Source organism: Schistocerca serialis, chromosome 1 (genome assembly GCF_023864345.2).
Source record: "Schistocerca serialis cubense isolate TAMUIC-IGC-003099 chromosome 1, iqSchSeri2.2, whole genome shotgun sequence".
Taxonomy (NCBI): domain Eukaryota; kingdom Metazoa; phylum Arthropoda; class Insecta; order Orthoptera; family Acrididae; genus Schistocerca; species Schistocerca serialis.
The window spans coordinates 1,104,919,309-1,104,932,413 of NC_064638.1; the positions used below are offsets into that span (position 1 = coordinate 1,104,919,309).

General features: G+C 46.3%; 1 protein-coding gene and 1 pseudogene across 1 annotated transcript in view; both read left to right on the forward strand.

The window, feature by feature from the left end:
* LOC126416490 (RNA-binding protein 24-B-like) overlaps positions 1 to 13,105 on the forward strand; it is a 355,325-nt gene that overhangs the window by 275,644 nt on the left and 66,576 nt on the right. The window lies entirely within an intron of this gene.
* Positions 918 to 1,035, forward strand: LOC126427167 (5S ribosomal RNA; annotated as a pseudogene).

A 13,105-nucleotide genomic window follows, 5' to 3' on the forward strand; every position in this document is an offset into this window, starting at 1 on the left:
TAAACAATACTTGTTTACAGTTGCGTTCCGCGGTTTCTCTGCGGGGATGAAATTGTCGCACAAGGTTCCGTTGTGCCCTTTCGAACAACCTTGGTGTTTTTTGAACAACCTCACAACAAAGAGAAATGTGACCAGGAAATCGTCTTCAGCCTCGACAGATATTCGTATACAAGACTTTTCACACGAACGCACAACAAAAAATCAAGTGGGCTCAGATCGAATCAACATGATCGCCACGAAACAGGACACCCTTATCCTAGCGACCTTCCATTTCATTGCTTCACTGGTCTACGGCGTAAAACACACGTCTCTGTCGTGATGTGCTGTAGACAGACAAGAGATATAGAAGAGCAAGTGTGGTGCCACTAGGAAGATAGGCGTCGGGCAGTGTCGCATGCGTGCCATCTGGAAGCGACTGAGCGGGTCGGTGGGAGCGGAGACTTGTCGTGGGCAGTCTTAATATAGCTATGGGAAGAGGCCTAGGCGCGTGTCGCCGCTATTTGTGGGGGTGCAGCCGGCCACCAGCCACGCTACGCTTCCGTCGGCCGTAACTCGGTGCCGATGTCTCGCGTTGCCCAAGAGGCGGCGAGAAGGCCTTGCTTTACTGAAGCAGGCTACGGCGCCGCCGTCTGCATCTGGCGTGCTAGACGAGCACGTAACAAGGCACTGGGCAGACACTCCTTCTACACAGAAGGTGTTCACAAAGTCGGCGCCCAAACTAAAATTCACGACGACGGAGACAACAACAAGTACAGTTCGGTAAGCAGCCAAGTGCCGGATATGTACAGGGTATATCGAAATGAAACATCGGATTTGGCACCTCTATGTTTTTTAAACTAATAAACGTATACAATGAATTTTGTTTTTTGATGAATGGAAAACTCAAAAAGGTTTTTTTTTCCGTACCTTTCCATAAGGGCAACGGCCTTGCCGCAGTGGATGCACCGGTTCCCGTGAGATCACCGAAGTTAAGCGCTGTCGGGCGTGGCCGGCACTTGGATGGGTGACCATACAGGCCACCATGGGCTGTTGCCATTTTTCGGATTGCACTCAGCCTCGTAATGCCAATTCAGGAGCTACTCGACCGAATAGTAGCAGCTTCGCTCAAGAATACCATCTTACGACCGGGAGAACGGTGTGCTGACCCCACGCCCCTCCTATCCGCATCCTCCACCGAGGATGACACGGCGATCGGATGGTCCCGGTAGGCCCCTCGTGGCCTGAAGACGGAGTGCTTACCTTTCCATAAGTGTTCAATACGTCTCCTCCCCCCCCCCCCTTTTTTGAGATGCCCCGCTTATGTCAGTGCGGTATTCAAATTGTTCGTCCGCAGCTCGTGGTCGTGCGGTAGCGTTCTCGCTTCCCAGGCCCGGGTTCCCGGGTTTGATTCCCGGCGGGGTCAGGGATTTTCTCTGCCTCGTGATGACTGGGTGTTGTGTGCTGTCCTTAGGTTAGTTAGGTTTAAGTAGTTCTAAGTTCTAGGGGACTGATGACCATAGATGTTAAGTCCCGTAGTGCTCAGAGCCATTTGAACAATTTTTTTTTTTTTTTTTTCCAAATTGTTCCCACACTGCAGCGAGCGTGTTTTGAGTTACAGATTCCACAGCTGCTGTTATACGATGTCTCAGTTCATTCATTATTGACGGTAACGGGGGTACATAAACAGAGGCTTTTATAAACCCGCTACGGTCGCAGGTTCGAATCCTGCCTCGGGCATGGATGTGTGTGCTGTCCTTAGGTTAGTTAGGTTTAATGAGTTCTAAGTTCTAGGCGACTGATGGCCTCAGAAGTTAAGTCACATAGTGCTCAAAGCCATTTTATAAACCACTCCGAGAAATAATCGTATACACTCAGGTCTGGTGACCTTGGAGAACAGTAATGTAAGGCTGAATCATTTGGCCCAGTGCGACCGATCCATCGTTCAGTAATCCTTTCATTTAAAAATTCCCGCACTTCCAGATGTGGCGGTGCCCCATCCTGTTGGTAAATGAAGTCGTTTGAATCAGTCTCCAACTATGGGAAAAGAAAGTTCTCCAGCATATCGAGATATGTGCTCCCTGTAACAGTGTTCTCGGCAAAGAAAAATGGACCATACACCTTTTCCCGTGAAACTCATGTTGTACAACTTCATTTGGTCGTTCCGTACCCCATATTCTCACTTTATGACGGTTCACCTTTCCAGTTAGATGGAATGTTGCCTCGTCACTAATCACTAAGCGTCGAAGAAAACTGTCGTCCTCCGTCTTGCCAAGAACGAAATTACAGAGTTCCACACGTTGTTTGTCTCCTTCACGAAGAGCTTGCATTAGCTGAATTTTGTATGGTTTCATGTGTAAACGTTGACGCAATATACGCCAGACGGACATCGGGGACATTTTCAGCTGTCGAGCTGCACTGCGAACAAATTTCTGCTGTCTCCTTGCGAAACTACGGCGGATGCGTTCGACGTCTGTGTCAGACACTCGTGAACGGCGCGGCGATTTGCCTTTACACAAACAACGTGTTTCTCGGAATTGTTCATGCCATCGTCTAATGCAGTGTGCTGTAGGAGGATCATCCATACCTAGTACGAAAGTCGCGCTGAACAGCTTATTACTGACGCTGCTGCGCAAAGATTAGAACACAAGGTCCGCAGCTCGTGGTCGTGCGGTAGCGCTCTCCCTTCCCGCGTCCGTGTTCGATTCCCGGCGGGGCCAGGGATTTTCTCTGCCTCGTGATGACTGGGTGTTGTGTGATGTCCTTAGGTTAGTTAGGTTTAAGTAGTTCTAAGTTCTAGGGGACTGATGACCATAGCTGTTAAGTCCCATAGTGCTCAGAGCCATTTGAACCATTAGAACACAAAACGCTTTCTATTGTCCCGACATCATTATTACTAGAACAGAAGTGGCGCACACTGCTGCTACGTAGCGGGAACCATGTAAAACGCGAGAATTTGCTCTTCCCAACGGCACGTTGTTGACGCATATTTCGTAAATAACTTAATAGTTACGATTTTTTTTAAAATCGCTTGATTCTTTTTGATACACTCTGTTTATTGACTGAGTACGATGTATCCAGGAGTATGATTGTGCTTAAGTCCGTGTTTGTTCTCTTCAGTGTTGCAATGAATGTTGAAACTGAGCCCCGTTAACTTGAACACAGCGCCGGTACTGACGTAGATGGACGTCCGTGTTCGATGGAACAAGTGTTGCGTGTTCCATGTGTGTGTGTCGCTGCACAAATTCTGCAAGAAATCTTGCAAATAATTCCTCTTCTTGCTTGGTGAAGGAGTCGGAGTTGACCCTCAACAAAAACAAATGTAACTTATTACGAATACCTTGACAGAAAGACCCTTTATTGTACGATTACACAATGCAGAACGATCACTGGAAGCAGTTACTTCGAAAAAATATCTTTGACTATGTGACGGAGCGATTTGACACGGAACGACAACGTAAAATTAATCCTGGGTAAGACTGATGCCAGGCTGAGATTCATTGGAAGCCCCGTCAAAAACTGTAGTTCCTCAACGAAGGAGGTAGCTCACAAAGCATTCGTCCGACCAATACTTGAAATAATGCTCGTCAGTGTGGGATCCGCACCAGATGAGATTGATCGAGGAAATACAGAAGATCCAAAGAAGAGAAGCACATTTCGTTACAGGTCCGTTTAGTAAGCGCGAAAGCGTCACGGACATGCTCAGACAACTCCATTGGCGCCGGCCGTGGTGGCCGAGCGGTTCTAGGCGCTTCAGTCTGGAACCACGTGACCACTACGGTCGCAGGTTCGAATCCTGCCTCGGTCATGGATGTGTGTGATGTCCTTAGGTTAGTTAGGTTTAAGTAGTTCTAAGCCACAACACTGCATACCTCAGATCAACTTTAGTGTAACAAAGTTTGAAGAAGATACCTTTTGTTTATCTCCTTCGTCACGGACGTGCTTTCTCATGCTTAGTGCGCGCTCGATATGCTTTTGCTACATCTTATTACTTAAAGAAATATATTTGTTTTTCGCTTTGTCGTAATATTTGTCAGTTCAGGCACTGAATTTTTGAAAGCTCTATATAGGGTGAATGTTAATAAAACCGACAAACTGCAGGGACGGAAATGAAGGAAAAAAGGTCCTATAAACATGTGCCTGGAAATGGATTGTTGCCACGGTAGTTACGAAAGTTCCTCTGATGACATGCCGCGTTTTCTTTGTGTGTTGCAGAATGTGTGATCGTCGCAGAGTACTGCAAGCAGCAGAATGGTCCGGTACTCATGTCGGGAGCAAGCTTGGAAAAAGTTTGGCTCCCATTGTCTCTAATCGATCTCTTTCTTTCGTTATCCGTTGGGCCGAACCAATTTGCTTCTAATGTTGTCTTGCGGACGACGTAGGACTTAGCGCGTACGCCGCAGCAACTCTGGCTTTAGCCTCTTCAGTTACAAGTCTCTCTGGGGGTGCAGCAACCCTTTCGTGAGTAACCGAACCTGTACGCAACAAAGTCGCATGCAGTGTCTTTACTATTCCCACGTCCAAAGTCGCGTGTCTTCCCCTCTCCCGTATCCACCATCGTTGCACCATTACCGGCGACTGCCATACTTCCATCTCCTAGTTGCAATCCAAGCACGGTCAGAAACGTGTAATCTCTGTGCCATCTTCACTTAATTCGTGGTTAGGGCTGCAACAAATAACAGACACGTAACAGTTACGTAACGGCATAAATAGAGCATAATATAGTGGTAGAGTGATTGATCTTACATCGTTTGTGATAGGACATCAGTAAAATAAAAATAGAGACATAATAATGGATCACCCTGTAGATTTCGAATACATTTGTAACAACAGTAAGAAGGACAATGTTACGTACTGAAGCCAGTGGCGGTTAGTAACCACACATTCGCCGTTATCTTGCAACGGGCTCGTTTGCTCGCTCGTGTTTAGTAGATCACTGCTACTCCGGTATACTTCCACATATGTCAGTTTTCGGTAGTAATTGTGGACTACCCTGTGTATACAATAACCAGTTTTTATTATAATATCTATGGATAAATAAATAATAAATCTCTTGTGGCTCACGGCTTCGTGCAAGTATATTTATCTGGCGCCATTTCAGTCAGGGGCGTATCACCTTAATTGGATGCTGTCCGACATAACTGAACCCTGGTCCACCGAAAGAAAAGCGTGAAAAATACCATTTTGCTACGGAGAGGCATGATTATTGATGGTGGGGAAGTAGTCGCTAGTAATCTCTTAAACTTTGTTTGCCTAGCGTAGCGTTAGTCATTTAAGACCTTTACTAGTGCGTAGTACCTATAAGTCAGTTGACACTAACGGTTTTAGGTTGTCATGTTTTTTGTTATCTCACGAACAGTGAAAAGAAAGTTAGCTGCAGAGCAGCGCCTTTTTGTATTGAAAAAATGATGGACACATGACCATAATTACAGTGATGTTTGTGATACACTCCTGGAAATGGAAAAAAGAACACATTGACACCGGTGTGTCAGACCCACCATACTTGCTCCGGACACTGCGAGAGGGCTGTACAAGCAATGATCACACGCACGGCACAGCGGACACACCAGGAACCGCGGTGTTGGCCGTCGAATGGCGCTAGCTGCGCAGCATTTGTGCACCGCCGCCGTCAGTGTCAGCCAGTTTGCAGTGGCATACGGAGCTCCATCGCAGTCTTTAACACTGGTAGCATGCCGTGACAGCGTGGACGTGAACCGTATGTGCAGTTGACGGACTTTGAGCGAGGGCGTATAGTGGGCATGCGGGAGGCCGGGTGGACGTACCGCCGAATTGCTCAACACGTGGGGCGTGAGGTCTCCACAGTACATCGATGTTGTCGCCAGTGGTCGGCGAAAGGTGCACGTGCCCGTCGACCTGGGACCGGACCGCAGCGACGCACGGATGCACGCCAAGACCGTAGGATCCTACGCAGTGCCGTAGGGGACCGCACCGCCACTTCCCAGCAAATTAGGGACACTGTTGCTCCTGGGGTATCGGCGAGGACCATTCGCAACCGTCTCCATGAAGCTGGGCTACGGTCCCGCACACCGTTAGGCCGTCTTCCACTCACGCCCCAACATCGTGCAGCCCGCCTGCAGTGGTGTCGCGACAGGCGTGAATGGAGGGACGAATGGAGACGTGTCGTCTTCAGCGATGAGAGTCGCTTCTGCCTTGGGGCCAATGATGGTCGTATGCGTGTTTGGCGCCGTGCAGGTGAGCGCCACAATCAGGACTGCATACGACCGAGGCACACAGGGCCAACACCCGGCATCATGGTGTGGGGAGCGATCTCCTACACTGGCCGTACACCACTGGTGATCGTCGAGGGGACACTGAATAGTGCACGGTACATCCAAACCGTCATCGAACCCATCGTTCTACCATTCCTAGACCGGCAAGGGAACTTGCTGTTCCAACAGGACAATGCACGTCCGCATGTATCCCGTGCCACCCAACGTGCTCTAGAAGGTGTAAGTCAACTACCCTGGCCAGCAAGATCTCCGGATCTGTCCCCCATTGAGCATGTTTGGGACTGGATGAAGCGTCGTCTCACGCGGTCTGCACGTCCAGCACGAACGCTGGTCCAACTGAGGCGCCAGGTGGAAATGGCATGGCAAGCCGTTCCACAGGACTACATCCAGCATCTCTACGATCGTCTCCATGGGAGAATAGCAGCCTGCATTGCTGCGAAAGGTGGATATACACTGTACTAGTGCCGACATTGTGCATGCTCTGTTGCCTGCGTCTATGTGCCTGTGGTTCTGTCAGTGTGATCATGTGATGTATCTGACCCCAGGAATGTGTCAATAAAGTTTCCCCTTCCTGGGACAATGAATTCACGGTGTTCTTATTTCAATTTCCAGGAGTGTATATTTACGGAACGTTTTCCAGACTTCCAACCTCCATCTCGATAAGCTATTCGCAAATTAAATTTAATATTTGAAGAGATTGGCCCCGTAGAGCATTTCTCGTTCATGTAGGTCTAAGTCTGTTACTAAAAAGTGAATCTTAATGTTGGCACACAATGTTTCTTACAATCACCGACTAAATCTTACCGAAAAGCGTCCAACGCCCGTGGAATAGTAAGAACAAGCCCACTAAGGATTCAGAAAAAGAGAAAACGAGACGATGTAGGACTACTTCCTTCAAGGCCTAATTTCAAATAATCCAGGCAGGGTATGGAATTGTGCGTGTTGCGCACACTGGGACAACAAGCCGGGATCGGGGCGAGGAAGGGGGCACCAAACGATTTATTGCTTGCGTGGAAAAATAGTCTCGAACTAATTGTCTTCCTCGGGTTTCGAGCAAAGAGTGAACCATCAGTTTCGATGAGAAAGCAACTGTGTGTATGCCTCGGTTTGCGCCCTAATCTGCCTCATTTTATTTTCGTTGTCCCTACGCGCGGTATGGGCAGCGTCCTTGCTGCAGTGGATACACCGGTTCCCGTGAGATCACCGGAGTTAAGCGCTGTCGGGCGTGGTCGGCACTTGGATCGGTGACTATCGCGGCCGCCATGCGCTGTTGCCATTTTTCGGGGTGCACTCAACCTCGTGACGCCAATTGAGGAGCTACTCGACCGAGTAGTAGCGGCTTCGGTCAAGAATACCATATTACGACCGGGAGAGCGGTGTGCTGACCCCACGCCCCTCCTATCCGCATCCTCCACGGAGGATGACACGGCGGTCGGATGGTCTCGGTAGGCCACTCGTGGCCTGAAGACGAAGTGCTTACCTTTCCATAAGTGTTCAATACGTCCCCTCCCCCCCCCCCCTTTTTGAGATGCCCCGCTTATGTCAGTGCGGTATTCAAATTGTTCGTCCGCAGCTCGTGGTCGTGCGGTAGCGTTCTTGCTTCCCACGCCCGGGTTCCCGGGTTTGATTCCCGGCGGGTCAGGGATTTTCTCTGCCTCGTGATGACTGGGTGTTGTGTGCTGTCCTTAGGTTAGTTAGGTTTAAGTAGTTCTAAGTTCTAGGGGACTGATGACCGTAGATGTTAAGTCCCATAGTGCTCAGAGCCATTTGAACAATTTTTTTTTTTCAAATTGTTCGCACACTGCAGCGAGCGTGTTTTGAGTTACAGATTCCACAGCTGTTGTTTTACGATGTCTCAGTTCATTCATTATTGATGGTAACGGAGGTACATAAACAGAGGCTTTTATAAACCACCCCGAGAAATAATCGCATACAGTCAGGTCTGGTGACCTTGGAGAACAGTAATGTAAGGCTCAATCATTTGGCCACGGCGGTCGGATGGTCCGGGTAGACCACTCGTGACCTGAAGGCGGAGTGAGTGAGTGCTACGTGTGGTATACGAGGGTGGCAATAGAATTGCTGCGCCTTCCTTATTGAATAACGGTTCTCAAAATTTATCCAGCCGCTTTCTTCTAAATATTTTCATTTTCTTTCCCAGAATGTTTGTGCTATTGTTCGAAGGGGAGCGGGGGGATATCCGTGCCGAGTTATCGTGATCCTAGCATCGGTTCTTTGAATTTCTTCGATGTCAAGCCTATTTGATAAGGACTCCAAACATTGGAGAAGAACACTAGAAATGGTCGTGCTGTGCTTTCCCAGAACTTTTCTAGGTTTCCCATTAGTCTTCCCCACTAGTGGTTTTATCTGTTTTTCAATTTCTAGTTTTTTTAAAGGATCAAGATAAGTGCATTCAGTAAACGCACTCCACGACGTCCCGCACGGCTTCCAAGATAGATCCTGGTGGAAGTAGTCTGCCTATACACACACGCTCAGACATACACAATGTGATCAAAAGTATCCGGACACCTGCCTGAAAATGACTTACAAGTTCGTGGCGCCCTTCATCGGTAATGCTGGAATTCAGTATGGGGTTGGCCCACCCTTAACCACGATGACAGCTTCCACTCTCGCAGGCATACGTTCCATCAGGTGCTAGAAGGTTTCTTGGGTAATTACAGCCCTTTCTTCACAGAGTGCTGCACTGAGGAGAGGTATTGATGTCGGTCGGTGAGGCCTGGCGCGAAATAGGCGTTCCAAAACATCGCAAAGGTGTTTGTATTATTCAGGCCAGGACTCTGTGCAGGCCAGTCCATTACAGGGATGTTATTGTCATGCAACCCTTCCGCCACAGGCCTTGCATTATGAACAGGTGCTCGATCGTGTTGAAAGATGCAATCGCCATCCCCAAATTGCTCTTCAGCAATGGGAAGCAAGAAGGTGCTTAAAACATTAATGTGATAGTGCCACGCAAAACAACAAGGGGTGCAGACCCCCCTCCATGAAAAACACGACCACTCCATAACACCACTGCCTCCGAATTTTACTGTTGGCAGTACACACGCTGGCAGATGACGTTCACCGGGCATTCGCCATACCCATACACTGCCATCGGATCGCCAAATTGTGTTCCGTGATTCGTCACTCCACACAACGTTTTTCCACTGTTCAATCGTCCAATGTTTACGCTTCTTACACCAAGCGAGGTGTCGTTTGGCATTTACCGGAGTGATGTGTGGCTTATGAGCAGCCACTCGACCATGAAATCCAAGTTTTCTCACCTCCCGCCTAAATGTCATAGTACTTGCAGTGGATGCTGATGCAGTTTGGAATTCAGTGTGATGGTCTGGATAAATGTCTGCCCATTGCACATTACGACCCTCTTCAACTGTCGGCGGTCTCTGTCATTCAACAGACGAGGTCGGCCTGTACTCTTTTGTACTGTACGTGTCCCTTCTCGTTTCCACTTCACTATCACATCATAAACAGTGGACCCAGGGATGTTTAGGAGTGTGGAAATCTCGCGAACAGACGTATGATACAAGTGACACCCTATCACCTGACCACGTTCCATGTCACTTGCCTTGAATCCTGATGCAGTTTGGAATTCCTATGTGAGGGTCTGTTTATTACACATTACGACCCTCTTCAACTGTCGTGCCGTCTCGTCAGTCAACAGATGAGGTCGTCCTGTACGCTTTTGTGCTATACGTGTCCTTCACGTTTCCACTTCAGTATCACATTGGAAACAGTGTACCTAGTGATGTTTAGGAGTGTGGAAATCTCGCGTACAGACGTATAACACAAGTGACACCCAATCACCTTACCACGTTCGAAGATTGAGTTCCGCGGAATGTCCCATTCTGCTCTCTCACGATGTCTGATGACTACTGAGATCACTGATATGTAGTACCTGGCAGTAAGTGGCAGCACAATGCAGCTAATATGAAAAACGTATGGTTTTGAGGGTGTCCGGATACTTTTGATCACATAATGTTCCTCCCAGCTGTGAATCATTGTAATTGAACGAAGACAATGAAAACAAATAGAATTTTACTTCGTGGGAGGATAAGTTTACCCAAAGAGTGTTGACAAAGCGAATGAAATAGATGTTAGTTTTGTGTAGCGATTTAAAAACGAAGACCGAGAAACCGAAAACGGAAATATCACAGAACAATAAAAATGAAAAAATCAGAGTTCATTTAGACAGCGTTTGCATTAGAATCACAAGTGCAAGAGTACAAGAATTATCATGTTTTTTCACCTATTTTCTTTATTAGTAACTGTAAGGACAGTAAGTGAGCTGTGAATAAGACTTTCGCTAACGGCGATTTAGATTGCACTCGGAAAACTGAAGTGACAGATGATGGATGTGTATTCGGACCTGTGTTACCTGCAACTTGAGTGAATTCTGTATATCATGAAGACAACTCAACAATCGTCGCATATGACTTCATTTGAAACGACTGAAAATCAGAACATGAGTTCTCTCATTAGAAGACTTTTTTCTTTTGACAAGCATTTTACAAAGAACAAATTGAAAATGTGGTATGCTTGATTATGCGGCAATCATAGTAGTGAAAGTATTGCAAATGTTCGCCCTGAAAACGGGACAACGGCTGTCAAAAAATCTGTAAATGTCAACGACAGCGTAGAAAAACTTGAGATAGAGCGCAAATCATATGTTTTCTTGAATTTCGCTCCTCTGATCAATGTACGTGTGTCTTAGGAAGCCACTCTGACTTTGTGATTGTTTCGTCTGGAGACGCATTCCAATAACACTTAGGAAATACAAGATCGATTTAAAAATCTTTTTCATTAAAATGCTCAAATCCTAGACGTTTACAATTCAGATGACTGTGATATATACGCAAAGTGAGGTTGATAAATGACTTAAAACAGACAGCTACAACTATGTTATTTGTACTTGCCCTGAGCATTCATTATGTGGACTATAGTCAGTTGTATGTTGCAATTTTTGTACCATTGCTTCGCGCTTGGAACGCAGCCGATTGCCGTAGTGAGTGTGGTATCGATATGGATTTTATGCCTGTTACACTACTGAGATATATGAAAAAAATCACTGTTGAATTCAGCCGTGTGTAAGTGACTTGTGATTGAATTTTGTCACGGGTATGTTTGTTCAGACCCGTTCGTGTCCATGGAAAGCCACGACATCTTTTCTGCACCTTCGTGACGCGACACTAAAGTTGAGGTAATTAATTAGCCATGTAGAGAAGTGAATGAATGCAGCTGCTCCGACTTGCCGCAGTCTACTAGACGACACATCCAGCGAGCCGCCAGCCCAGCCAGTGTGTAATGCAATATTCTATTTCAGGCGCGAGAGCACGGCGGGCTGAAGGGTCGAAGGGCCACTGCCGGTGGCCGCCACTCCACGCGAGCGCTGATGACCAAGTCATCATCATGATGATGACGATGATTCAGAACACTGTGCCCTGTGAGCGACCCGATCGATCGTTCGTTCGTGTGCTGTGACTCTTTTTTTTCCTTTTTTCTCTTCATCTTCATTAGTTTGTTTTAATATTTACCTTTTTTTTACTTGCACGGTGGTGTCGTTTGCTGTGGAGGTTGAAGGTTTTATGTTTTACATTTTTTTTGGTGGGTTTTAATTGCTGTTGATGTTGGTTTAGGCTGGTGTGATTGTTTTTTTTATATTTATATAATATTTGGCTCCTTACTTGATTCACTGTTGTCATTACATGAGTGTAGTAGGTGTATTGGAGGTTTCAGTGTTGGTTTCCAAGTAGTCTGTAACTTGATAACCAGTGTCACAGATCGCTGTGCTGTATATTGTAATAACAGACAAGTTTTCACCTTAAACCATAGTGTTTGTATAACCGTGAATTAATTTGAAACAGGTCCTTGTTACTTGCCTGGGCCGGGAAAGAAAAATATCTCCGTTCTAAGAAAGTGTACCTAACATAATTGTCTTTAACAGTTGTCTCTAAAATCTATGATTCTAACATTATCTTGACATTAATTTGCATCCACTTAAAACAGTTAAACATAGAACTTTGCCTGTACGTGTCAATGAGACGCACATACTTGTACGTAACTTCCTCCTATCAGATAACGCATCCGCCGATGCAAGTACTGTAACGGGATAGCCCACTTCGGGAGAGCACAGTGTAAAAGTGACTCACACGAGTATGGGAATTTGGTTTGTAAGATGGTTGTGTTGCTGTGGAAGCGTGTGGTATTGACGTAGCGTTGGTGTACAGTAGAAGTCTATTAGCTAGCCTGTAACAGAGCAGAACACACACATCCTTCTTGCCGTGAGCGTGTGCTGTGTGTGTTTACACCCTATATAGCTGCCGTTCTGTACGTGCCACATCTCTCTCACTCAAACAAGTTTGCTGTGAATTTCTTTCCTGCTTTATTTCCTTCGCTTTATTTTTTTATGGTTGATTTGAGTGTTTGGTATTGTTGGTATTTTTCGGGGTGCCTATTTTGAACTTGTGCTAAAAGATCTTTGCACATTTTTTTAAACAAATGTAAAATACAAGTGTGATATATTTAATCTTGCACACTATAATGTAGTGTATATATGTCTATTTTTTTCTTAGAAGTGCGGCATATATGCACACATAAATTTGTGTGACAGTAAGTGCAAGTCACTAGGTCAAATGGTTTCAATTGGAATCTACATAAGTATTCACTGTGTATCAGCTCTTCCTAGATCATTTTGATTTCCTGTCGCGGATACTGTTGCATACAGACACTTAATAGAAAAAAAAAACTGCGCACCGCTAAGGAAATATCCGAACAGGACAGAAATTGGTAATGTGATGTACCCCCGACAAACAAGTGATCACAAGTTCAGAAAAAATGGATTATTTATTCAAGAGAAAGAGCTTTAC